At 43.3% G+C, this 25,363-nt stretch overlaps 1 protein-coding gene across 1 annotated transcript in view; it reads left to right on the forward strand.

Annotated features, from left to right (window-relative positions):
- The first annotated feature begins 21,985 nt into the window (after window positions 1–21,985).
- LOC144785994 (somatostatin receptor type 5-like) overlaps window positions 21,986–25,363 on the forward strand; it is a 28,178-nt gene continuing 24,800 nt past the window's right edge. Inside the window, exon 1 of the mRNA XM_078664900.1 lies at window positions 21,986–22,138. The gene's annotated coding sequence lies outside the window, so the exon portion shown is untranslated. The remainder of the gene's footprint in view (window positions 22,139–25,363) is intronic.

Here is a 25,363-nt window from a genome sequence, read left to right on the forward strand (position 1 = left end):
TGCTTTCTCCTGCTGCCTGACTGGCAGCAGTAGAAACGAATATATGATGTTACAACTCAAACAGTTGCAAAGTATGCTTTTACATCGCAGTTTTTACAACGCAACTACCATTACATCGCATGAGTTTACAACACAGCTACCATTATATCGCATGATTTTTCAACGCATACCATTACAAAGCATAATACTTTTATTGCAGTACAGTAGGGTAGCGTAGGGGTAAAAATTACAATTCCTCCTCCAGAGAGTGCAACAGTAGTGAAAGTGTTGGATAGCGGAGGGGTACAAATTACTATTCCCAGTCCAGTGAGTGCAACAGTAGGGAAAGTATTGGCTAACGTAGGGGTACAATTTAATATTCCTCCTCCATTCATTGAGTGCAACTGTAGGGAAAGTGTTGGATAGCGTAAGGGTAAAACTTACTATTCCCAACTACCCCAAAACCTATACCCACCCCAAAACTTACAATTCTCCATTATTAAACTTATAATGCAATGTGATGGTATGCAATGTAATGGTATGCGTTGTACTGACATGCATTGTAATGGCATGCGTTGTAATGGCATGTGATGTAAAGGCACTTGTGTTGTAAAAGTTTCTTTGTAAAGGCATTGCGACGTAATGCCTGTGTTGTAATGGACATTTCCCGTAGAAACCAGAAAACCCCACCCCGTCCTGACGCTCGGCTCAGGACGGGGTTTGGAAAAATAAAATGGCGATAAATGAACTTTATTAACATTTTATTTTCCACATCTGGGGTCAAACTGGTTAGTGAGGTGACGCTCCTGTGCCTTAACGGAGGAGCCGCCCCTGCTCATTTCACATTTTGTCAGTAGCTAAGTCTCTTTCTTTTTCCAGAGGTTGAAAATAATGAATGCCTTTGTGTCTTCTCATCTAGACTACTTCAATTCACTTTATCTTGAGCTTCCCACCTATCAAATTCCTAGACTGTAGTTAGTCAGAACGTTTGATGCTAGGTTTGGCCTTTGTCCCCCAAAGACCCTATTTCAGCTGCTTTCATCTCCTTGCACTGGTTTCCTGAGAAACAGCTAATTATTTTCACATCCATGTTCCAGGTGTACAAGGCTGTTAATATTCACCTCTCCCTGCCACTCGCAGCTGCAGTACGGGTTCTGATTGTCCTGTCTTACTTACCCATTAAGATTGGCTATACATATTCAGTTAGTGGTCTCTGCGTTGATCGTAAAATACTATGGGCATATTTACAAGCCCCTATCACCACCACAGCGACACTTTTCAGGACATTGTAGTGGTGATAGGGGCTGCACCTTATATACAAGGCAGAATTAAGCCACTTAATGTGGCTTAACACCGCCTTGTGAATAAGGCCCCCTCGCAAACTATACTTAGAGGGAAAGGGGTGGGCAATGGGTTTGTGGTGGGCGTTCCACCACAACACCCATTGATTTTAACGCTGCCCATATTAACAAGAGAGGCGTTAATATGGGCAGTGCCAAAATTACGACCAGGGAAAACCTGGTCTTAACAGGGCGTAACGAGGAAAAAAATAAAAATCTCCTTGTTTTTGCTGTTTCCATGTGTGCTGCATTGTGCAGCACACATGGAAACAGCAACACGCCATTGATTGTTTATATGCAAGAAGTTGACCCTTCCCACACATAAAAAATAAAAAAAATGAGGTTTTCCAACTTCTATGTGTGCTGCATTAAGCAGCACATATAGAAGTTACAAAACACCATTTACAGATTGTTTATGTGCAGGAAGGGAGACCAATCTTCCCCTAATGCAGGCACCTTTGCACATAGTGCAAGGGTGCCTGCCTGCGTTAGCGCTAGGCTGTTAAATTTAGAGCCAGCACAGGGGGAAACACAGGGCTGAACCATGTTGTTGTAAATATGGTTCAGACCTGCGTTTCAGAAGTGGCGGAGCGCGGCAGTAAGCCAAGGAGGCTCATGCCATGCTCCGCCACTTTGTAGTAAATAGGACCCCTGGCGTTAAGGCCTTTTTCGTCTCAGCTGCCTCTCATGGGGTTTCTCTGCTCCTCCATTTCTGAGCATCAAATCGACTTAAGTTGTGCTGACTGTTGAAGACATGGCTGTTTACTTCCTTGGTCTTGGTGTCATCTCCCTAGGCCTTCCTTCTCGGCATGTTTACAAGCTGTGCATAATGGATTACTTTAGCGGCAAGAAACCCAGTTATGGGTGAAAGATGCACTTCATAAATCCGAGAAAAATTATTAAAACAATAAATACAAGTAAAAACAATTATTTATTGTGGTGACTTGAGGTCGCTAGAATGGCATAGTGATATCTTGCTTGGAGCACCAAGCAGGCTTGCACTGATCCTGGTTGAGACACTTTCCCCATCAGTTCTAAGTATTGAACACTGGCAGGTAGTGGATGTTGTAGAAGTGACCTACAAATTATCATATAAATACATTTTTTCCAAGGCCCTATATTGAACACATTTTCCAATGTATTATCGGTGAAATAAAAGGGGCGACCCTGGCCTCCTCTATTCAAATCCATGTGATACAGGAATAGCAGGTTTAAACAAGTTTTGATATTTTATAATTATTTAAACAGGAAAATGTTACGTTTTTGGAAAAGATTCGCTCCTACATTTCACTGTTGGAATACTCTAATAATTTTACAAAAGTTTCATATTCGCAGAGTTGACCAAAAATGACAGAGAAACCAATGGAACTTTTGAAAGGATAATCATCTTGTTGGAAATGTCCGAAACATTGGTTTTATACGTAAAAGCTTACATTGGGAAGTTGAACCTCCTGATAATACAGTAGAATGGGAAAGTGTTCTGTAATCCGGATCCTGAACAGTTCCTGAGAATTACAAATATTTTCAGAAATTATCCAGAGCTAAAAAAACTAAGGCAGCACACCTCCCTTCAATTTCTGGGAATGCATCTGGCTTGGCCTGCAGCCTTTTGCTGCCTGAGGAAATGACCTCTGGAAACAATGCTTCTACTAGTTCTTGCCAAGTTTTTTAATTAAAAGCCGTGCCTAAGTATTTATACAAAGTAGCATCTTCAACTACTTCATCCGCAAGTGACCAAATAGAGTAACGGCTCTCGGAGTGGTCTGCCCACTCCATGTGCGCAATGACTGGCCGGCTAGGAACGCACTTCTGCTTGGAGAACATGCCCATGCCCCCATTCCCTGGCCCTGCCCACCACTCCTGATCCAAGCCAGCAGCTACTGACCAACTAAAAGACTATCACTTCCTCCTGAATGCCACAATTTTAGTTTCTCCATGTTAATGGTTAATGCATGTACCACACAGTAAGTATTGAATGCTTCGAGTTCGCTTTGAAGCCTGTCAAATGTACAATCACCAGGTCATCAGCATGCAGAAGTCACAGTACAAGCCTCCCCCGTTTTTTGGGGGAGAAGACTTAAGCCTCCTCTAAGACTTTTGGTAGATCATGGGATAAGGTAAATAATAGCCCGGGCTAACTGCTGCCTCTTTAAATTTTATGAATCAAGTTGTTTTAAGAAAACGCGATTCAAGATACTAATCACTGCTTTTTGTAATTGGGCAGGCGTAAGGAAGAAACTTGGGGAAGGTAGGTTTAACCGGTATTCTCCTATGATTGGGAATGACCAGCTGCCAATGGCATTACAAGATGCGTGCCTGGCCAGGGGGGAACTAGGGGACATGGTATTGTGCTCCGTCAATTTGCCGTCCCAACATTTTAAGACCTTATATGATCTTTATATATATTTTTTAAAACATTTTTATTCATGACTGCATCAAAATTACATGGCATTGTGAGCATTACATCAGTGTCCAGTCTTTTCTTATTTTCTTAACATGAACTGTCTGTGAAGTAGCAGGTATGTCTAATCCTTTTACCTTATGTGTTTCAAGGTATCAATCCTAGTACATCAGGAAGTGTTTGCGTTCACATTACAATATCGTCTTTCAATAAACTTACATCCCTCATTCACATTACAGTATCAACTTTTAGTAAAACTATATCCCACCCATGTCTATCCCACCCTCTCGTCTCCTAGCGTATCTATCATGTACACACTGTTTATCTAGGTCCATGGATCATAACTTGTGTAGAGAAAATGTCGACCTTTAGCTGGCTAACCCGCACCTGTGGCGTTCACATCCTCAATCCCCAGTTCCTGTGCTTTGCCCCTTACTGATACGGTCATGGGGCGTGTTCCTAAGAGGACTCTGCGTCTACACTCTCTAACTCTATCAGCATTCGCTCCCAATCTTGCGCTACAGGGTGTTTGCGGGCCCCCTTCTCCTCCTCCCTTCGCAGGGTCACGCCTTCTGCTTTGCCCCATTTTAACAAACCAGAGCGCCAGACTTCAACACTCGGTGGTCTGGCTGATTTCCATCTCATAGTGATAACTCTGAGTGCCAACAGAAGTGCCAGATCCAAGAATTTTAGTTGTGCCCTGTGGGTCTTGGGCCTCTTCCTGTTTCCTATCAGACAGGGCAGTGCCCCCTCCGGGATCTGCAGGGCTGTGATATCGTGCAGTGTGTGTCTGACCTTCCCCCAGTAAGTGCGTAGTCTCGGGCATGTCCATTGCATATGAAGGATATCCGCTTCATCCTGCTGACATCTGGGACAGTTGTGGGAGGAAGTAGGGTTCATTTTATGGAGCTTATGGGGAGTGAGATACGCTCTGTGCAGTATCATAGCCTGTATGAATTTAAATTTAACGTTTCTGGATACTCTCCTGTGATGCTCTAGGACAATCTTCCATTCCCCATCTGTCATGGCTTCTCCCGTGTCCTGAACCCAAGTGTCCCTGATTGTGGTAAGGGATAATGCAGCATGTTCCCTAACGCCCCCATAGAGCCATCACACCAAGTGTCCTCCCGTCCCCATATAGTGGAGGAGGTGTACCAGGTCATGTTGTGTCGGTTTGTTGCGTTGTGGAGCCCATGTACGTCGGACATATTGACTCACTGAGGCATGCAGCAGGTATAAACGTAATGGGGCGCCTGTGGCCTGTGCAGAGGAGGCATGATCCTTCAGCGTGTCGTCCCCGAACAGGTCTCCCACTCTATCCACTCCCGCCTCCGTCCAGGGCCGTAACCTACGCTGCGTCAAATGTCCCTGCGGTGTAGGGAGCCCTAACAGGGGGATGTTATCCGCATAAGGGGCGGTCCCGGCCGTGTACGTCAGTGCCTTTCGCCAGCATCGCAAAGCAGTGCGCAGCAGAGGGTGGCAGTCCTGGGGAATCTTGGCTGTAGGCAGCAAAAGGGAGTGTAGTTCCCCGCGTGCCAGTCGGTCCTGTGTAAATGCGATTTCATGTAGGTCCCTACCCGCCACCCATCTTGTCAGCCACTGTAGTTGGCTTGCGTAGTAATAACCTCGCAGGTCCGGTACCCCCAGGCCACCCCGACTGGTGCTCAGCTGTAGTTTTTTAAGGCTTATTCGGCGTCTCCCCGCGCCCCATATTAGAGTCATGAGCAATGTATTCAGTGTGGCAAATACGTGTTGTGGAAGAAGGATTGGTAGATTTACGAAGTAGTATAATATCCCGGGGAGTAGGACCATCTTCGAGATCGCCACTCTGCCCATGACAGAAAGGGGTAGGGATATCCAAAAGTTCACACTGCCCCGGAGACCATTAATTGCCCTTCGTACATTGCCCTCAATCTGGTCCTCCTGACTCCTATATATGTTAATGCCCAGATATTTAAATGTGGTCGGTGCTATTTGGATCCAGTAGTCACCAAATTGTATATGGGATGGCCGTTGTCCTTCCCGGAAGTAGAATCCCAGGGACTTCGACGGGTTTATGGCCAGGCCGGAGACGGCCTCAAAACGGTCAAAGATGGTCGCCAGTTGCGAGTAGTCCCCGTCCAAATCTCGGAGATATACCAAAATATCATCGGCGTATATGGAAATCAGGTTATGGGTACCCCCGACTGATATTCCCATCTCAGCCGCCCGAGTCCGGAGTGCGATTGCCAGGGGTTTGAGCGTTAACACGAACAACAATGGCGACAATGGGCAGCCTTGTCTGGTACCTCTGTAGATGTTATAGCTATCCGAGGTGTACCAACCCGTACGTGCTCTAGCCGTCGGGTTGGTATACAATAAGCGTATCCATTTTATCAGGGTGTCAGGGAAACCGAAGCGCTTAATTACTTCAAACATAAAGTTCCATGTCAGTGAGTCAAACGCCTGTCGGAGGTCCAGGGCAATACAGCCAGCCTGAGGTAGAGCCAGCGGCGTAGCCAACATGAGGGCGTGGAGCCTTCTCGTGTTTTGGGAGGTGCTCCTCCCCGAAAGGAAGCCGCATTGGTCCGGGTGAATTAAAGTGGGGAGATGGGTCTGTACACGCATGGCAATAACTTTACTAAGTATTTTATACTCCGTAGGGAGCATTGAGAGCGGTCTGTAATTATTTACGTCCAGGGTATCTCTGCCAGGTTTTGGGATGGATATCACCGAAGCCTGCATAGTCGTGGTAGGTAGGCGGCCGACCTCGTAAGCGGTCCTATAAATTTTTTCTAAGACAGGTACTAGTGTTTCAGAAAAGGTCTGATAAAATTCCGCAGGTAACCTGTCCATACCAGGGGTTTTACCTCGATTAAAGGAGTGGATGGCTAGTTTTATTTCCTGTCGTGTTATGGGTCCAGCCAACTCAGTCCGCGCGTCCCGGGTCAGGGTCGGGAACGGGAGTTCCTGCAGGAATCCCATCATATCATCTCCGGTGTCCTGGGGGGGGGGGGGGGGCATACAATCTTTCTAGATGGGCCCTAAAGATAGCATTAATTTCGGATTGTGTGATCACCTCCTCACCCGTTACGGTCCTGATTCGCGTAATCACAGGGACTTCAGGGGTGTCCCAGATTAAGCGAGCTAGCAGAGCTCCAGATCAATCCGCCTCCGCATGCTGGCGTCGCAAATAGTCTCTGTAGTCTATAACCCTCAATGTTTCGAGGAGTTCCGCGTGTTCAATGTTGCATGTCTGTAAATCACTCTTTCGCTCCGGGTCTATACCCGCTGCCGTCTCTAGGTCTTTCAAGCGGGCCTCGGTTTCACAAAGCTTCTTGTGAATTTCTTGCCGGTCTCCCACCAGTTGGCCAATCGCGTTCCCTCGTATCACAGCCTTCATGGCGTCCCATACCACCAGATTCGAGGACGTGGAGTCCCAGTTCTCCCTGAAATAGTTATTAAGGGTATCGGAGAGGTGTGTGCGGAACGGGGCATCCTCTAATAGTAGGGGGTTGAGTCTCCAGGTGGGTATTGGTGAAGGCACTCTCCTCCAATGTAGTTCAAGTGTTGGCGGTCTGTGATCCGAAAACGTTTTTGCAAGGTATTCAGAGGACGTACACTTGGTTATAAGGGAATTGGTACACAAGAATCTGTCTAGGCGAGTGTGTAGGTTATGCACTGGGGAGTAGTATGAATACTCTTTGTGTGTTGGATGCAATGTACGCCACGTGTCTGTCAGTCCCCACCCTTGAAGCCACGTTCCAAAGGAATCGGACATCTTGTGCACTCCTGTCTTCTGGAGGGGGGGGGGGGTGATCTATCCATGTCAACATCCAAAACCATATTCCAGTCTCCCCCCAATACCCAGGGAATATCCATCCAATCAGATTATATGATCTTTATATAACGCCTGCGAAAATTGTTAGATGGGAGGGAACGGAGGGGACTTATTGTTTTAGATGTGCAACATTTGGTGCGGATATAGTGCATATTTTTGCCACTTGCCCTCACATAGAACCTATAGGTCGTGAAATATCAGGCTTTTTAGAGCAGGTGTTAAATGAAGATGTACCTCAGTGATGTTATTAGGTGTAAATGATTTAGAGAGAACAATGGGGTAGAACTCATTTTTATAGCAATGTCAGTACTTAGGCTTTGTGTCGCCTCAGCCTGGCTTGATTCACAACCTGCAACCTTGCAGCAATGGAAGGGACGACTTTTGCACATATATAATTTAGAAAAGAAACACTATGAGAGGAGAGGCAGAAAGGGTAGGATTAAAGGGAATAGGATCTGGGGCCCCTTTACCGCCTGGATTATATCACTTACATAAATGGAATTTTGTTAAGTCTATTGGCAAAATGCGAAGTAGGGTATAAATAGATTTAATTTATTTTGAAAATATTGCTGTTACATTATGTTATTTTCTAGCCTATGATTCACTGCTATATTTGAGCAATGCATTAACTGATTGACATTTATCTCAAATGGAATTGTGGTTTCATTTATTATTTGTTTGGATTGTATTAATATGTGATTTTCGTTGTATTTACACAGCTTTATCGAAAAATAAAAATATATTTAAAAAATCAATATACCACTTTCTTACTTTTTTAATTCACTTATAGCTGTGTGAAATAGACAGGGCCCAGAATGAGCGAACATGAGAGATAATGAGAAGTAACAGAGAGCAGGAGAAAGTCTTTGTATCAGTGAGAGTCCAAGTCATAAAATTATACATGAACTATGCTTAGCACAGACTACCTTTGGACACACTGCCACTGGTGAGACAGCAACGTGTTTTGTAATAAATGGAAAACAAATCGTTCTTGTCAATTTTGAAGGTTAGGCAGCTAAATAAACAAAGATAAAAAAAGTTTGGAAAACAGTGAGAAAACATCATTGAAATCCACATAAAATACTGGATGAATTATATTTTGTGATGTTACTTTAGTTAAGACAAGACTGTATAAATAATTTTCAGGTGCCCCTCATTTACGCGGTGGTAAGGTGAAGTGTAAATTGCAGCTGAAGTATGTTCTTTATGATTTGTGTCATCTTTTGTTGATATCAAAGGCTAGAGAATAATCAGTAAGAAAGATTGCATGTGAATGCCTGCAGGGCCAGTACAGTAACTGTATTAACTCTGATAAGGTAATACAGCTGGATGAAAGGTTTTATTGGAATAATGGCTAAAGTACGCATCACTTCAATTAACATTTGCGGGCTTAATGATAATGCTAAGAGGAGGAGGATCCAGGAAGATTTCAAAGTATTAAAGGCAGATGTTTATTTTCTTCAGGAGACGAACATTGCTGGGAATTATAGCAATCTACTTAAAGCCTTGGGGCTGAAGGGAGCAGCTCATACTACACAAGATGTGAAGACTAAGGGTGTAGCTGTTCTCATAAAAGGCTATGCCATTAATCCAGGTAGGAAGGCCGTGGATAAAAATGGTAGATGGGTAATACTGGAATGTAGACATAGAACCGGTTCATTTATATTATGTTCAGTCTACTCTACAGTGTTAGATGACCCAGCGCTACTGTGCTTTTTGTCTAATGAATTCCCATCCTGGCCTGCACCGTATGTAGTGTCTGGAGATCTAAACCTTAATGGATCTAGTGGGACCCCAGGGACATTCGAATTTCCAGTAAGGGGCGGAAACCACATTCGATGAGGGTGTTTTTTTTTAAGTTATATTGGTCTGTTAGACGCTTGGCCTAAACTTAGAGCTCTGGAGCCTGGCTATACTTTCTACTCTGCCCGACATGGTAAGTTCAGCAGACTGGATTATTTTTTAACTTCACCATCCATACTCCAAGAGGCTTGGATTGAGCTCTTTCCCAGAGTTATGTCAGATCATAATCCTGTTGTCTTGGAATTCTCAGTAACTGGAGCAAGAAAGGAGTATTCAAGATGGACGTTTGAGAGGGCACTTTTATCAGATCAAGAATTTTTTAAACATATGAAGGGCTGGATCAGGGATTTTTTTTATAACAATAGTGGTAGTACCCCCCTGGAATGGTTAGGGATGCCTTTAAACCATCAGTGAGCGGTGAGATATTGCAATATAGCCTGAGCAAACAAAAAAAAGAGGCAGAACAGATTAAACAGTTTTATCAAAAGCTTGCCCGATTGGAAACAGAATTAATTAGTACAGTGACTTGTGGAGGTGATGTGGCTAGAATCACAAACTCTATTAATATAACCAAAGTCTGCCTGATTGATTTTAACACTGAGAGGCTTGATGGGAAGTATTTAGCTAAAAGGCAGAACTGCTATTAATATATCGAGACTGTGGGCAGATTATTGGCAATCAGGGCCAGACAACAGGTGGCAGCTGGATATATAGAGAGGATTAGAAATATGCAGGGGAAAGTTGTGACAGATTCTGCTAGGATTAGAGAGGCTTTCAAGGAGTTTTATGAAGATCTTTATTCGGCTCCATCTCATGATGGTCATTTTCCAAATCTGGACTTGCTAGAATTTGAACTGATTGGAAGGGTTCCCAGGAGGAGGGATCCCGGCTAGGGCTAGAGATTACACTGGAAGAGCTATATAGTGCTCATCAAGCCCTTCCCTCGGGCAAGGCAACGGGAAATGATTGTATCCCCATAGAGTTTTATAAAGTCTTCTTTAGGGAGACATCTCTTGCTATGCTCTGTTTATTTCAGTAGATTAGGGAAGGGGCTACACCACCGTGTTCTTGGGGTGTCGCGAATATTGTTATCTTTTTGAAAAAGTGCAAAGATCCTATGAATTTAGGTTCATATAGACCTATTACGTAGCTAAATAGTGATGCCGAATTATACTCCAAAATCTTTGCTTCACGCTTAAACTCTGGGATGCATCATCTTGTTTCGGTTTGGCAGCACAGGTTTATACAAGGAAGGGGAACTGTAGATCACGTTAAGAGGATAATTGCATTTTTTGACGCCACTGAGATGTCCGAAAAACCTACGGGTGTAGCTTTTTTAGACGCCAAGAAGGCATTCGACAGGGTGTCATTGAGCTTTCTATGGAAGACCATTGAGGCTTACGGCCTAGGGGATTCATTCATGAAAGCAATGCAGGTTTTATATGTCAACCCTATAGGACGATTGCGAATTATGGGGGAAGAGACAGCGCCATTTTCAATCGATAGAGGGACAAGACATGGATGTCCAGCCTCTCCCCTGCTGTTCGCCTTATATATAGACCCCTTTCAGGGTGGGGAAACCAAGCTGTTGGCCTATGCCTATGATATGGCTATAATTACATCTGAACCTGATCGGGCAATGGCTGCGGTGGAAAGCATTGTGGAAAACTTTGGGTCCCAATTGGGCTTTTTATTGAACAAGGCTAAAACCCAGATTGCGATAAATAGATTTGCTACGGGTATGGATAACAGGATTGTATAAAAAGCTATTTAATTAGGCATTAATATTACGGCAAAGGTGGAAGATATAGTGGATCTAAATATTAGCCCTATAATAGGGAAAATTAAGAACGATCTTCAATGCTGGGATAATTTGAAGCTGTCAATAGTTGGGAGATGCAATCTCATCAAAATGATGATTTTGCCAAAACTTTGTATATTTTTCGCGCGATCCCTTTGGAAATTCATAATTTTTGGTTTAGACAAATGGAGAAGGAGGTAGCTATATTTATCTGATCCAATCGAAAGACCAGTGGAGCTAATGTATTCCTATCCCTACCTAGCGATAGAGGGGGATGGGAGCTTCCTCATTTTAAGGTATATTATCTAGCGGCTTCATTTCAATATTACTGGCCTCTCTTTAGCATTAAAGAAAAGGATAGCGATGATTCTCGTTGTGTGCCGTCAATATATGAGATATTGATAGGAGCCCGGGCTAACGGCTGTCTCTTGAAATTTTATGAAGCAAGTTATTTTGAGAAAACGCGATTCAAGGTACTAATCTCTGCTTTTCCTAATTGGGCAGGCGTAAGGAAGAAACTTGGGGTAGGTAGGTTTAGCCGGTATTCTCCTATGATTGGGAATGATCAGCTGCCAATGACATTAAAAGATGTGTGCTTGGCAAGGTGGGGAAAAGGTGGTTTATACATGTTAGCTGGGGACCACATAACTTCATTTGAAGTAGTCAGGGAAAGGTTTGGTGTTGGCCCCCGGGATTTTTTAAAATGTTTGCAGTTAAGAGATTTTGGGCCAGATGTAGATAATCAGCATTTAGCAATTCTAAAATACCGAATTATACCGATTTGGTATTTTAGAATCGGTAAATGCTATGTAGGTATCCAATCGGTAAATTTTACAGAATCTGTAAAATTCGGTAAATACCGAATCTGTATTTACCGATTCAGTATTCCCCATTCATTTCTATGGGCCTTAAGTCCCATAGGAATGAATGGGAATTACCGAATCGGGGGGGAAACATTGAAGGGTGGCAGGGTGTTACTTTGACACCCTGTTGCACCCCTGATTTGTGTATAGGTGCACATGTGGCACACATACATGCTCTGCCACATGGCACTGTTATTATTTGCATAAATTAGCATTTTTTAGGGTTTTCGAAATGTACCACCAAATTGTAGTTGGTAAATAACGAATACTAAAATGAGAAAATCACTCATTTGAGTGCTCCCTACATATCAGGATTCGGTAATTTACCGAATCGGTATTTAAGAATTTGGTAATTTACCGAATCCTTAAATTACCGATTCGGTAAATTACCGAATACTTAATTTAGGCCCCTACATATGAAAAGCCTAATTCCGGTAGGTAACGGCCGAAATTCGGTAATTTCGGCCGTAACCGACCGGAATTATGCTTCCTACATCTGGCCCTTTCTGTTTAAAAAAGGTGGTGGTGCGGTAGGTTTTGGGCCGGTATCCTTAATGGAATTGTTATTTAGTAGCTCGGGATCTTCAATTGCACAAATATATAGATGACTGCTGGAAGGAGTACCAGATGATTTAAATAAACATAGGTTGAGATGGCAGGATAAGCTAGGGGTTACGGAATCCTGCTTTTTGAGACCATTCGAACTAGGGGACACGGTATTGTGCTGCGCCAATTTGCGGTCCCAACATTTTAAGACCTTATTTGATCTTAATATAATGCCTGCGAAAATTGTTAGATGGGGGGAACGGAGGGGACTTCTTGTTTAAGATGTGCAACATTTGCTGCGGATATAGTGCATATTTTTGCCACTTGCCCTCACATAGAACCCATAGGTTGTGAAATATCAGGCTTTTTAGAGCATGTGTTAAATGAAGATGTTCCTCTGACACATCAGTGATGTTATTAGGTGTAAATGATCTAGAGGGGAACAATGGGGTAGAACTCATTTTTATAGCAATATCAGTTCTTAGGCGTTGTGTCACCTCAGCCTGGCTTGATTCACAACCTCCAACCTTTCAGCAATGGAATGGACGATTTTTGCATATATATATATATATATATATATATAATTTATTAAAGGCACTCTTGGAAAGGAGAGGCGGAAAGGGTAGGATTAAAGGTAATAGGATCTGGTGCCCCTTTCCCTCCTGGATTACATCACTTACATAAATGGATTTTTTTAAGTCTATTGGCCAAATGCGAAGTAGGGTATAAATAGATTTAATTTATTTTGAAAATTTTGCTGTTACATTATGTTATTTTCTAGCCTATGATTCACTGCTATATTTGAGCAATGTATTTAATGATTGACCTTTATCTCAAATGAAATTTTGGTTTCTTTTATTATTTGTTTGGATTGTATTAATATGTGGTTTTCGCTGCATTTACACTGTTTTATCGAAACACAACAATATATTAAAAGAAAATGAATAGAACACTTTCATACTTTTTTAATTCACTAATAGCCATGTAAAATAGACAAGGCCCAGAAAGAGTGAACACGAGAGGTAATGAGATGTAAGAGAGGGCATGTGAGAGTCTTTGTATCAGTGAGAGTTCAAACCATAACATTATATATAAACTATGTTTAGCACAGGCTACCTTTGGACACACTGTCACCGGGGCGACAGCAACGAGTTTTGTATTATTTGAAACACAAACACAGTTCTTGTCTATTTTGGAGGTTAGGCAGCTAAATAAAGAAAGATAAAAAGGTTGGAAAACAGTGAAAAAACAACACTGAAATCCACATAAAATACTGGATGAATTATATTTTGTGATGTTACTTTAGTTAAGAAAAGACTGTATAAATAATTTCCGGTTCCCGTCATTTACGCAGTAAAGCCCAGATTTACTAACATTTTGCATGGTATGAGGGTGACTTTTTTTGGCGCAGCCATAGCATAAAATATATTTCAGGAATAACAGAGCCAAGCAAAGCCTGTATTGAGTGGGTTTGTAAAAAAATAAAAATGTAACGTAGTGCATAGCGTTGCCTTGTATTACTTTGCATTGGGGAGGCGTTACGTTGGTAGAGCTTGGGCATTCCCGTGCAAAAACCCAAGTATTTTGATGCAAAAAAAGATTTACTAAAGTCTGTCAACCTGGGTTTATGTCAAAATGGTGCAACTACCCGAGGCTGACGTGATGAGAACAAATATCTTTATTTCTCCTTGTTATCTCCTCTTTGAATGCAAAGAGAAATAAGAATCTAAGGATAGTTTTTGTGCAGGACAGTATTGCTTTGTGTACAGAAACTATGCTGACCACAATACAAACATGCTTGCATCATGATGTCGGGTGCCTGCATTGACACTAGGCTGCCATAAATGTGCTAGTGCAGGGAGAGAACAGAAGTGCACCATAGCTTGGTAAATATGGCACATTTCTGCTTTCTTCCTTTCAGTGCAGCATGTTTCCTTGCTGCTTTCCTAATGTAGGGCCAAAACACGTATAGTTATTGATTCAATATTATCTTACTTGGAGTATGCTATTAGCCTAAATCCAGGCCTTATACATTGTTTTTTACAATAGCTTTCTGATTACTACTTTATTTAAGAACATGAGCCTACCTCGGCATGCCACACAGCACTTTCCAATGGCCACCGGGAGCAACAACAATAGAATTTAAAATACTGTTCTTTGTAGATCCCGCTTTCTAGCTCAAAGACACACAATTTCTTAAAGGTAAATTGATTCCTTACTACTCAGGAAGAGCACTCTGGAGTGGCCACAGGTCTTCTTTTACAGTTCCAGCATTCTAGAGATTTCAAGAAGGGGGGAAATTGTGCTGCGTCCAAGTGAATGATCTTTAGAATGAAGTTTTGATTTACATACAGCACATAAGTAATAATCTTCATGCCAGAAATTGGCTTAAATTGTGAGTTATCACTAAGTGAAACCAAGCAAAAAAATCTGATACCTGTCAGGCGTTGTGTAGTTCCTAGGACCCCCTAGGACCTGCGCCTTAGGATGACCTAAACTGAGGGCTTGGTTTGAAGACTGACTCTGGACACCCCCACAGGATGAGTCAGGCGTTAGACCTGCTAGCTCTAAAGTGCCACTACCACCACCCTGTACTATACAGTGTGGTAGGTAGTTTCTGGCAACCACTGAACATGACAAACCTGATTGCTCAGGTATCGTGGAAACAATAAGGTATCTTTCACTCAGTCACTCATGGTTGCCTTTCTCAGAATACCATTGCTTCCATATCTTTCCCGGCGGCCGTGCTCTAAGGAAAGGCTGTTCGTTTTGCGGTTGGCGTCCCCCGGTTTTAAATAGAGCCGTGCAGGACAATACAGTCGCTCCTTACCAGTGTCTTCTTCTCAATGCCAGGTCTCTGAACTGTCATTCTCTTAATATTTGGAGTTTGTTGCAGAATTCCAATATATTGTGTTTGTTTCTGACAGAGACCTGGCTGGGGGACTGCTCCGCACCTGACCTGGCCAACGCCATCCCTCCGGATTATAACATCTTCAGGAGGGACAGAGTATCGGGCAGAGGAGGAGGAGTAGCACTTATTGTGAAGACGAACACTCCTTGCTTAACCTATCCGGTTGAGAATATTCAGGGATGTGAAGCCCTTGGCTTCACCCTTCATCTTTCCCCTCTCCAGGCCTGCACCGGGATTCTTTTGTATAGAACACCGGGACCTATGGGATCTTTTATTGATGAACTACAAGTAGCTCTTTCAGTCCCTTGTCTTAGATCAGATCACTGCATCCTTCTTGGAGATATTAATGTCCATATAGACAATAAACTTGACCCCAACGTTATGAAACTTACTGACATTACGGCTTCGTTGGGGCTGTCTCCGTTTCTGCAAGGACCAACACATAATAAAGCCATACTTTAGATCAGGTATTTTCAACAAGACCGATCTATGTATCTTCCATACAGCAAGTACTTTGGTCAGATCATTTTTTAATCTCCTTTTCTTTGCCTGTTACTGCCCTCATCCGGGAGAGAGAAGTAATAGAGGCCACGAGGATTTCGCGCCCTTTCCATCTGCTCTCGGCGGATATGCTATCGTAGGCTCTCATCACTTTTCCTTGTCCTTTTTTGGGCAATTTGGAAGAGAATCTTGCTCTCTTCCAAAAATGGCTTATAGCCAGATGCGAGACCCTAATCCCCGAAAAGAAGTCTAAATCAGGTGAGCGAAGAGCGTCGGCCCCGTGGTTCACTCCCCAGCTGAGGATGCAAAGGCAGGATTGTAAAAGGGCTGAGAGAGTTTGGAGGTGGGCCTATGATCCGACAGAAAAATTGAAATTTCGAGCAGTACTTAAAGCCTATCATCAGTCAATCTGGGATGGAGAAAAGGCCTACTACGAACGTCGTATTGTTGAGCCTGAAAATGTCTGCAAAGAAATTTTTAAAGTGGTCCAGGACTTTACTTCTCCTGTCACCTGTACTCCTAGTCATATTCATGATGACTTATGGATAAAACAACTAGCCACTCTCTTTGTTAGCAAGATTACAACTATTCAAGCCTCTCTCTCTTACTCTTGCCCACGACTTGATCTGAGTCATTTACCTCTATCATCTCTTGTGGAGGGTCAAGGCCCTTTTCTCTCCGAATTTCCCCCTATGAATCTTGATACATCTCTGGATCTTTTGTCAGGTTTGAAATCTGGTTCCCCTCTAGACCCATGCCCGGCCAAACATCTGGGGAAAGTGGCGCCTGCCCTAAATGCCTTGTTAAACCCTCTGTTGAATTCTTCTTTGTCTACAGGTGTGGTGCCACAGGCATGGAAGCGCGCCATGATTCTACCACTGCTCAAGAAACCTACCTTGGACCCCTTATCCATGCCAACTACAGGCCAATCTCCCTTCTCCCTGCTCTGGCGAAGGTGACCGAGAGATACGTGCACAGGACAATTTCCAGTTTCTTCGAAGGAAACGACCTGTTGCACGCTTCGCAATCCGAGACGGCTTTACCCGAGGTCACTGATGCCATCAGGGAAGTGCTCGATTCTGGGGGAAAGGCCATGCTAGTTATGCTAGATTTGTCGGCAGCATTCGACACCGTTCCTCACGATGGCCTCCTTGTAAGACTCTGGGAATGTGGCCTTCGTGGAACGGTGTGGAACTGGTTCAAATCTTTTCTGGCCGACCGCCGGCAAACGATCTGGGCGCCCCCTTTTTCCGCTGACATGGCTCCGCTAGAGGTGGGAGTCCCTCAGGGCTCCATTCTTAGCCCCATGCTTTTTAACATCTTTATGGCCCCTCTGGCGGCAGTCGCGGAGTCGTTCGGCGCCCAGATCATATCATACGCCGACGACACCCAGCTCCTATTCACATGTGATAGGGGCGGGTCGTTTAATGGCATACAGATTAGGGGATGTCTTGGTGCGGTCTTTGAGTGGTTTAGGTGTCATGGCTTGAAATGCAACTCCGACAAGTCGGAGCTGCTCTTTTTTGGCTGCGCTCCTGAACCTAATTGGAAATCCTGGTGGCCACAAGACATGTTTCCTCATGACAATGTGTCTTTCAAGGCCAAAAACTTGGGAGTGATAGTGGACAGTGAACTGTCTTTTGGGCCTCACATCTCGTGTCTTTCAGGAAAATGCTTCGGCATTTTGCGGATGCTGAGGAAATTTCTTCCCTTAGTATCATTCGATCACAGGAAAATTATTGTTCAGGCCCTGATTGGTTCTCGACTGGACTACGCAAACGTACTCTTTTTGGGTCTACCGAAATATCTCTTGACCCGTTTGCAAGTAGTTCAGAACTCGGCAGCCCGAGCCATCTATGGACTCCCGAGAAGAGCAGGTGCCACTGTTCTACTGAACACCTTACACTGGCTACCTATCGCAAAGAGAATTCTTTTCAAAAGCCTGACTATGGCCTTTAAAGCTCTACACGGCACAGGCCCTAAGTACATTGGAAAACGTCTCTCCCGGTATCTACCGAGCAGGACCCTGAGGTCATCCTGCCTATCCCTGATGACAGTTCCTGCAATTAGGCGTGCAAGAATGGGAGGTCGGTCGTTTCGCTATCTAGCACCAAAGGCCTGGAACGATCTACCATTATCCCTGAGACAGGCTCCCAGTCTTCTTGCTTTCAGGAAACATCTGAAAACGTGGCTCTATACTAAATAGATATCTTTTTTCTTTCTGTTTGCCTTCTGCTGTTGTGTGGTTGTTTTTATTTGCTGATATTCTTCGGCAAAGCGCCGGGATGCTCCATGGAGTAGCCGTGCGCTATAGAAGAAATAAATTAACATAACATAACAATACATAGATTGACGATTGGAATAGTTTCAATAAATATTTATGAGTCAAGCGTCAATATAGTAGGGAGAGGTGTGGCGCAGCGGTCAGGGCGACTGACGCTAGACGCTGGGGATCACGGTTCTATCCCCGGCTCCAGCAGCAGGGGTCTGCCCAGCACCATGTGACTCTGGGCATTAGCTCGCTTAATCTTCCCAACGGCCCCCAGTGCCGAGAGACCCCTTTGTGGGTGATTCGTGCGCTATACAAATACTGGATTTACATTTAGTATGAAACATGTTAGCTGCGACAATCAAAAGACAGGAGCAGACAAATGTAATCACTGGTACCAATATCGTAAAAAGTAGATACATTTATACCATAGTGCTAATAAGATTATAAAAAGCATATTACATAAAACAATAGCATTGGCGAAGGGATGTCAGGTCTATGCCTGTCGAAGGATCAGCCTTAAGAGTCTCGGTGCAGCCTGGTAGGAATTCTTCCTCTGCCTTGGTAAGGGGGAGTGACAGCCTTTTCTACTAAAGTGGTCACTCCGGGGTTTTCTAGAATCGATATGTTTTGAAAACATTCACTAATCCCCTGCTAATCCTTTGCTAAACAAACATGAGCATATGCAGCTGGCTGTTGGTCAAGAATGAAAAAAATGGTGACCCTTTTACAGAATAAATTTACCGTCCCTGGGGACATGTTTTGTGTACGTCAGGTACAGGAATTAAGATATGGTACCAAGAGCCTGATGTTGAAGAGACAGAACTAAGCTACTGGGTAAAAGGTCATCTATGTAAGACCGTATGTTGTGTGGATGGGACGCAATGTAAGTAATCGGTATGTACAAGATGGAACTAACCTAAGAGACATGACAAAGGCAGGTCTATGCTTGATCTGTGTGGTAGTGTTGTTCTGTGGTTTAGATGATTGTGTGAATAATAATAATAATGAATAATGATGTTTATGATTGATCCAATACTTAAATGCTGTTTAATTAACATGATTACATTTTAAACTAGTTTAATATGTTATATAGATGTGTGTTTATTCACATAATTTAGTCATGTCACATTTATATGAAAGTGCCATTTTGGATAACATGGATGCTATTCTGATGCTGTTCTGTCATTCACTCCTGCTCGTCCCCCTCCCATCTTGTTCCACTGCACACCTACACCTACTCCTACCTATTGCTCACTAACCTGGTCTTGCCTAGGGTGGGTGATTTGCCAAATCCCTGCCAGATGGACTAACTCCCCGCTACCTACGTGTAAGTGTCATCATGCTGTCCATCTTGGTGTAGAGCTGGACATCCTTTGCGTCAGTAAATAGGAATCAGCTGAGCTGGAATTCCGGTATGCAGAGACCTCACAGTGTCAGCTGAGTGCTCCTCTCCGTAAACAAGGAAGTGGCTTGGTTTATATATTAAACATCACTTGTGTGGCCATGTTACAACCTCTGTTCGGTCGCAATGATTTATTCTAGTTCGATAGCATTGTCACCCACCAGTCAATATCAAAAACGACCTTTGCGTAATGAACTTCATCCCTTGTACTGAATGTACAAGGTGTTGTGATAGTGTGCCTAAAAAGTAGAAATTTAAGTAGTGCGGATTCGGAGAATGTTATCCTGCATTGTCACATACGCAAATGTATGTCAGAAGTCATTGTGTGTAAAGAGAAGGCAACTTAATAAACATGAGCATGTAAATGGTGGTGCTCTTTGCCAAGCCTATCTTGACCAAGTGACAAGGCCATAGACAGGGCATGCGATGCAAGGTCCTGCTTTGTCATCAAGGATGCTGTTGACTAGGACTGGTGATGCAAAATCATGCACTGGTGATACATCGGGCAGCGTCAATTTCCGAGAAGTTGTGGGCGGCGATGTGAGGTCCTGCCTAGAGATGAATAGAGATGCAGGGCTGCAAAGAGATGCATCACGCTGTGTCGGTTCTGCCCAAGAGTCCACAACTGGGATGTCAGAGCACCTTCAGCCCCACTTCTTAGGAACGAGGACTGGGATGGGACCACTTGGGGAGCAAGATGTACAGTAGACAGAGTCCAAGTGCTGGGTTCAAGGTGGCTGGTGCCTTTCCTGTCCCTAAGGTTCAGAATAGGAGGCCAACTAGCCCCTGAGGTCACTCTAGTGGTCCTGGGTTCAAGATGCAGGTCCAGTCCTTCTCACTTAAAAAGCAGAGCAGCAGAGTAGTAATTCTCCTGGCAGCACAGGAGTCCTTCGTCTTATTCTTCCACAGGTCACTGGTGTACTGAAGAGTTGGATCTAAGGGGTCTAATATTTACACTTGGTGCCAGCTTTAAAGTAGGAGAAGAGCCTGAATGTTTCCATTGCATGCGGTGTTTGGAATGTCCTGCCTCACTGCCTGGTCGAAGCTTTCCTGGGGGCACAATAGACTGGGGTGAAACCCTTTGTGAGAGGGCTGAGGCAGAGCCTTTGTGATATGCAGATGTGGTAAGTGACAGTTCCTCCCCCATCAAGTCAGAGATGGCCCATCCTGCCAACACCAATTCCCCCTTTGACTCACTGTCTGGGAGAAATACACAAAAAACAATTGTCAGCTACACCCAGTCATGTGGCCCATGGCTGCAGGCACCAAATGGCTAGAAAGGCAAAAAAATGCAAACTTTCTAATTGTGGCATTTTCAGAATTGTGACTTAAAATCTGATTTTACCATTAGAGAAGGGTGTTACATATCAATTATTTACACAGTAATGTGACTTAAAATCCAACTTTAACATTAAAGAGGGTTTTACATTTTAATTATTTAGCCAGCGAACTCAGAATTCTCACTTTGTCCCAATTGAAAGTTGTCACTTATTTTAATGTAACAAGGTAACCCAATGTTATCCTATGCAAGAAGTAGGCCTTACAGCAGCGAAAAACAAATCTAAGAGTTTTTCACTGCCAAGAAATGCAAAAGTTAAAAGTATATGGCTAACGTTTTAAATACACTGCACCCTGCCCTATGGGGTATAAAGGGCCTACCCTAGTGGTGACCTATATGCATTAAAAATGTAAGGTTTACACCTGGTAAGACCACCCTAAGGCTTTCTTTTTCTACTAGGGATGCTGCCTGATGTCTGCATGGTTTTGCCACTTATTGCGATTTAAATGACTACTCTGTATAATTCTGCATTTAAGTTTCCATCAAATTTACTCTTAACCTCACTATTTTTTTGATTTTTGTAACAAAACCCTTTATCTTTTCTCCTGATCTAGAACACAATTATTGAGTGGTCCCAGTTACTTATGATTATTACTCTACTAAATTTATGTTGGGAAGGGTGCCTTTTGTGTAAGATCAACCCAACCCAAGGGGCTAGGGGTAGGGGGGGATACCGTTTGAGGTAAATCTTATGTAATCTGAATTTCTGGGGTATCCTAAATATCGGGGTACTATTCTGCTTCTGCAGTTATGCCTGGCATAATAGAGCGCTAAGAAGCCATGCCCTTCATTGAGTGCTTAACAAAGCCTAAATAACAACACAACTAACAACAAGAGGAGAACGCCTCCTTCTCATCATTGGCCGAGAGGCACATGGACAAACTAAGAGTGGCTGAGGCACCAAGAGAGCCTCTGTGGAACATGTTCCCAGAACAACGAGAGTATTGTGAAAGACCAAGCGAGCATTCCAAGTGAGGCGAATAACTGGAGAATGAGCAACCTTGTAATTTGGATTACAAAAACAAGGGCCCTTCGAGGGAACATTCAGACACACAGAGATGCGCGGCTTGAGGACAAGTACCAATCACTAGGCTGGGAGTAGCGCACCAAGTGGGCAGGCTGCCATCCACAGCCCTGGAGACTGGAGAAAGCAGCAGCAGGTACTTTATGGCTCGTTTTCCTTACATTGTTGTGGATTGCATCGAATGTTGTGTTATAGCTTTTGCTTTTTTTCCCTCTTTCTAAGCTTTTACTTCTAGTGGCCTGGTCTCCCTCCTTCTTGTGAGTGACCCGTTCTTTCTCAAGGAGTTGAGATGATTTTGGCAAGTTAGTAAAATTAAGGGAATGGCAATTTAATAATGCAACGCATGTTTAGTGTCACTTGCACGGTTAACAGTTTGCAGCAGGCTTTGCATTTTAATCTCTGGAGATCTGACTCCATGGTGGCACTTTAATGTGTCAGTGTCGCAGGAAGAGAATGGGTGAAAGGTTGTACTTTTACTGCATGTGGAATTAATTCTGTGCATTAGTTATAATTTTAGGGAGAGGTTTTTTTTATGTTCTTACAGGAAGGTTCGGCTGCAAAGGGCGGATCACATCCTGCAATTTCGAACTCTGTTGGAAATTCCTGTTGACCAATTAGTATTCGTTTTTTTAATGTGTCCCGATGCTACATAGGGGATCATAGTGTACTGAAGCTGTACTTCGAAATGTTCCTTTGTGTTGTTTCAGTTAACATGTGTATACATCCATAATAAATCCCTTTGATTTATTTTTCCTATAACTACTCAGCTCGATCTAAAAACATAACCGTATCTGTAGCGACTTGATCTAGTGGTAACAATTTGGAACTACTCAACTGGAGTTGCCAGTTTGGCATTTTTCCCATTTGATCAGCATGAATTTTTGCAGGGGCATCTGAGGGGTTTGGCACAGGGAATTCCAGCATTTTCACTCATTCACTCTTCGACTTCTTCACTTTGCATGTGGGAAAGAGTTTCGCTTACAGAGCTCAATCCCTATATGATTTTTTATACGTTAAAAGGAGATCCATCGCTTCACATTTTGCCTGTTAACCCCCCCTTTGACTTTAGCTACATTATCTCTGAAATAAACATCGGCAAAGCCAATAAATTTCCTAATCAATGAAAATGCAAGCCATGCCTATTGGCTTTGCCAATGTCTGCTACATTATGACTCTTTTCACTATAAGACTGGTCTCGTCCAAGAGATTTATTGCAGCTCTGCATTACGAGCTTCCTGTCAGGGTAAATAGTCTTCGGTGAACACCTTTGTAGATGCTGAATTTGCTTTGTTCTTGTCCCCTTGTACGTAATCTAAGGATTTACGAACATGTAACTGTATGCTGTATATTTGACTGGAAACACAGCAGATGCCTGCTGCATGAGACAATGTGTGCATTTAATGTGGAGTGATGCTGTTTGGTGTGCTGTGCAATTTTAAATTCTAGTGCTGCGCATTTGTTTAATGGCCCGTAAAATGAGGCTGGCCTTCTTGGGCGCCATCATCGACCCACGTTAAGGGGAGAAGCAGTGCCAGTGTCGCTGGGACAGAGGAGAGGCTGTCTCCCATGAACACAGGATCACTCATCAAACTGCATTGATTTTATGGGAGCCACAGTTTCAACGGCACGTCCCAGCATCCATCTTGAATGAGGGGAAGTGTATTATCGACCCATCGTGGGAATTACATGGGGAGCCATTACATTGCGGTCATTACATCAGGAGTCTTTCCCTTGCAGAGAGGTTTTCAGTATTTTATATCACAGACTTTTATTACACAGGTAAGTTTAATTTGTAAGTGTCCTAACCTAATATTAACAATATAGATATTCACTGAAAAAAACCAAAGGTTAAAGTAATGTTATAGTTAGTTATTGTAATAAGATCTTACCTTGCCTTAAAAAACATAATATCTTATTAACTAACCTATCTATTACGTTGTTTTAAACTTTGTTTTTTTCAGTGGCTTTTGATCATAATCATCCAATTATCCTGCTAGCGGTGGGTGGCCGCAGTGCATGACCTCTGGCTAGTCCCTGTGCCCAACACCCAGCGAGTAGCAAACCCACCATGAGCTGCCAAACCCCACCGATAATGCCCTTCAGCCAAGCAACCCTGGAGGTTGAATGCAGGGCCTGGTCTGCGGCACGGCCCTGTGCCAAACCCCTCTCTGGCTGTCAGCCCATCTCCGCGCACGCCTTAGGCCATGCGCTGCATAGGGTTGGAGACAGGGATTGGGCTGTGGTCAGACCCTGAACCCAACCCCCGCCCGCTGCCACCAATCCCCCTGCCAGCCGCACCCCACAAGTATATTTATTATTCGTTAAACAAATTTGCTATTGTGACCTACTACTGTACCTGTGGAAGCGGTACTCCATTATGGGATACTACAGTACTCCATGGGAGAGCTGCCACAGGTCCTGTGGGAATACCACCGTACCCACAGTATGATTTTTTTTTAATGGTCCCTAGGTTGGACCCTCTGGTTCCTCTATGAGTGTCAGATGGTCAGAGGGTTCCTATTCTGCCTTCTTATATCTTATGTTTTTCACTAGTTCAGGACACGGTACCAAGTCCCTGTGCCCTGTAATGTCAGCCAAAATATTTTCCTTCAAGTTAAATCCAGCCAAACAAATCATTCTGTCGAGTGGAATAACGAAAACGCCAATGGGAGAAAAAGCTCTGTCAGCCAATAATAAACCATTATGTTTTTTATTTAATTTACGGTGCCACCGGAGTTCAATGAGACTTCTGCTGGACCAATAGTTCAGATATACCTACTTTTTTCATCCCTTCATAACCACCCTGAGCACATCTTTAAACACAAATTTCTAAAAAAAAAAAAAACGGATTTAAACCAAACATTAAAAAACATGCTTTCTGGGTAATCAAACTTTCTGCCACATTTGGTGTAATTCCAATCAGCTAATAATGTTTTGGGATCCCGACTTTTTCTCTGCACCCTGCCTGATGGATCGCCCCAAAACATTCCTAGAAGGTCCTAGGGTGACTGAACTTTTTTGGGAAAGTTTTATAAAGATTTGTCAAACAGGATCAAAGTTATAAGCAAAACAAAAAATGCTCTTCCTATGGAAACTCTGGTCTAACTATAGCAGTAGCGACCACCAAACGGCTAAATAGTTTTACACCCAAAAAACAATTTTTTGCAAAATTTAGCGTAATTCCGTTCAGCTTTTAATTCTGTAACAGAGCACTAAGTTTCCAATGGGAAATCAACATTTGGGTTTTCTTGGCAAATTAGTGTGAAGCTTTCCAGGAAAAATCTGAGGTGGATGAACTTTTATTGGAAATTTTAGTGAAGATTCATCAGTGCCAAAGTTTATTTGCAGAACAAAAAACACT

This window comes from Lissotriton helveticus, chromosome 10, assembly GCF_964261635.1.
Source record: "Lissotriton helveticus chromosome 10, aLisHel1.1, whole genome shotgun sequence".
Taxonomy (NCBI): domain Eukaryota; kingdom Metazoa; phylum Chordata; class Amphibia; order Caudata; family Salamandridae; genus Lissotriton; species Lissotriton helveticus.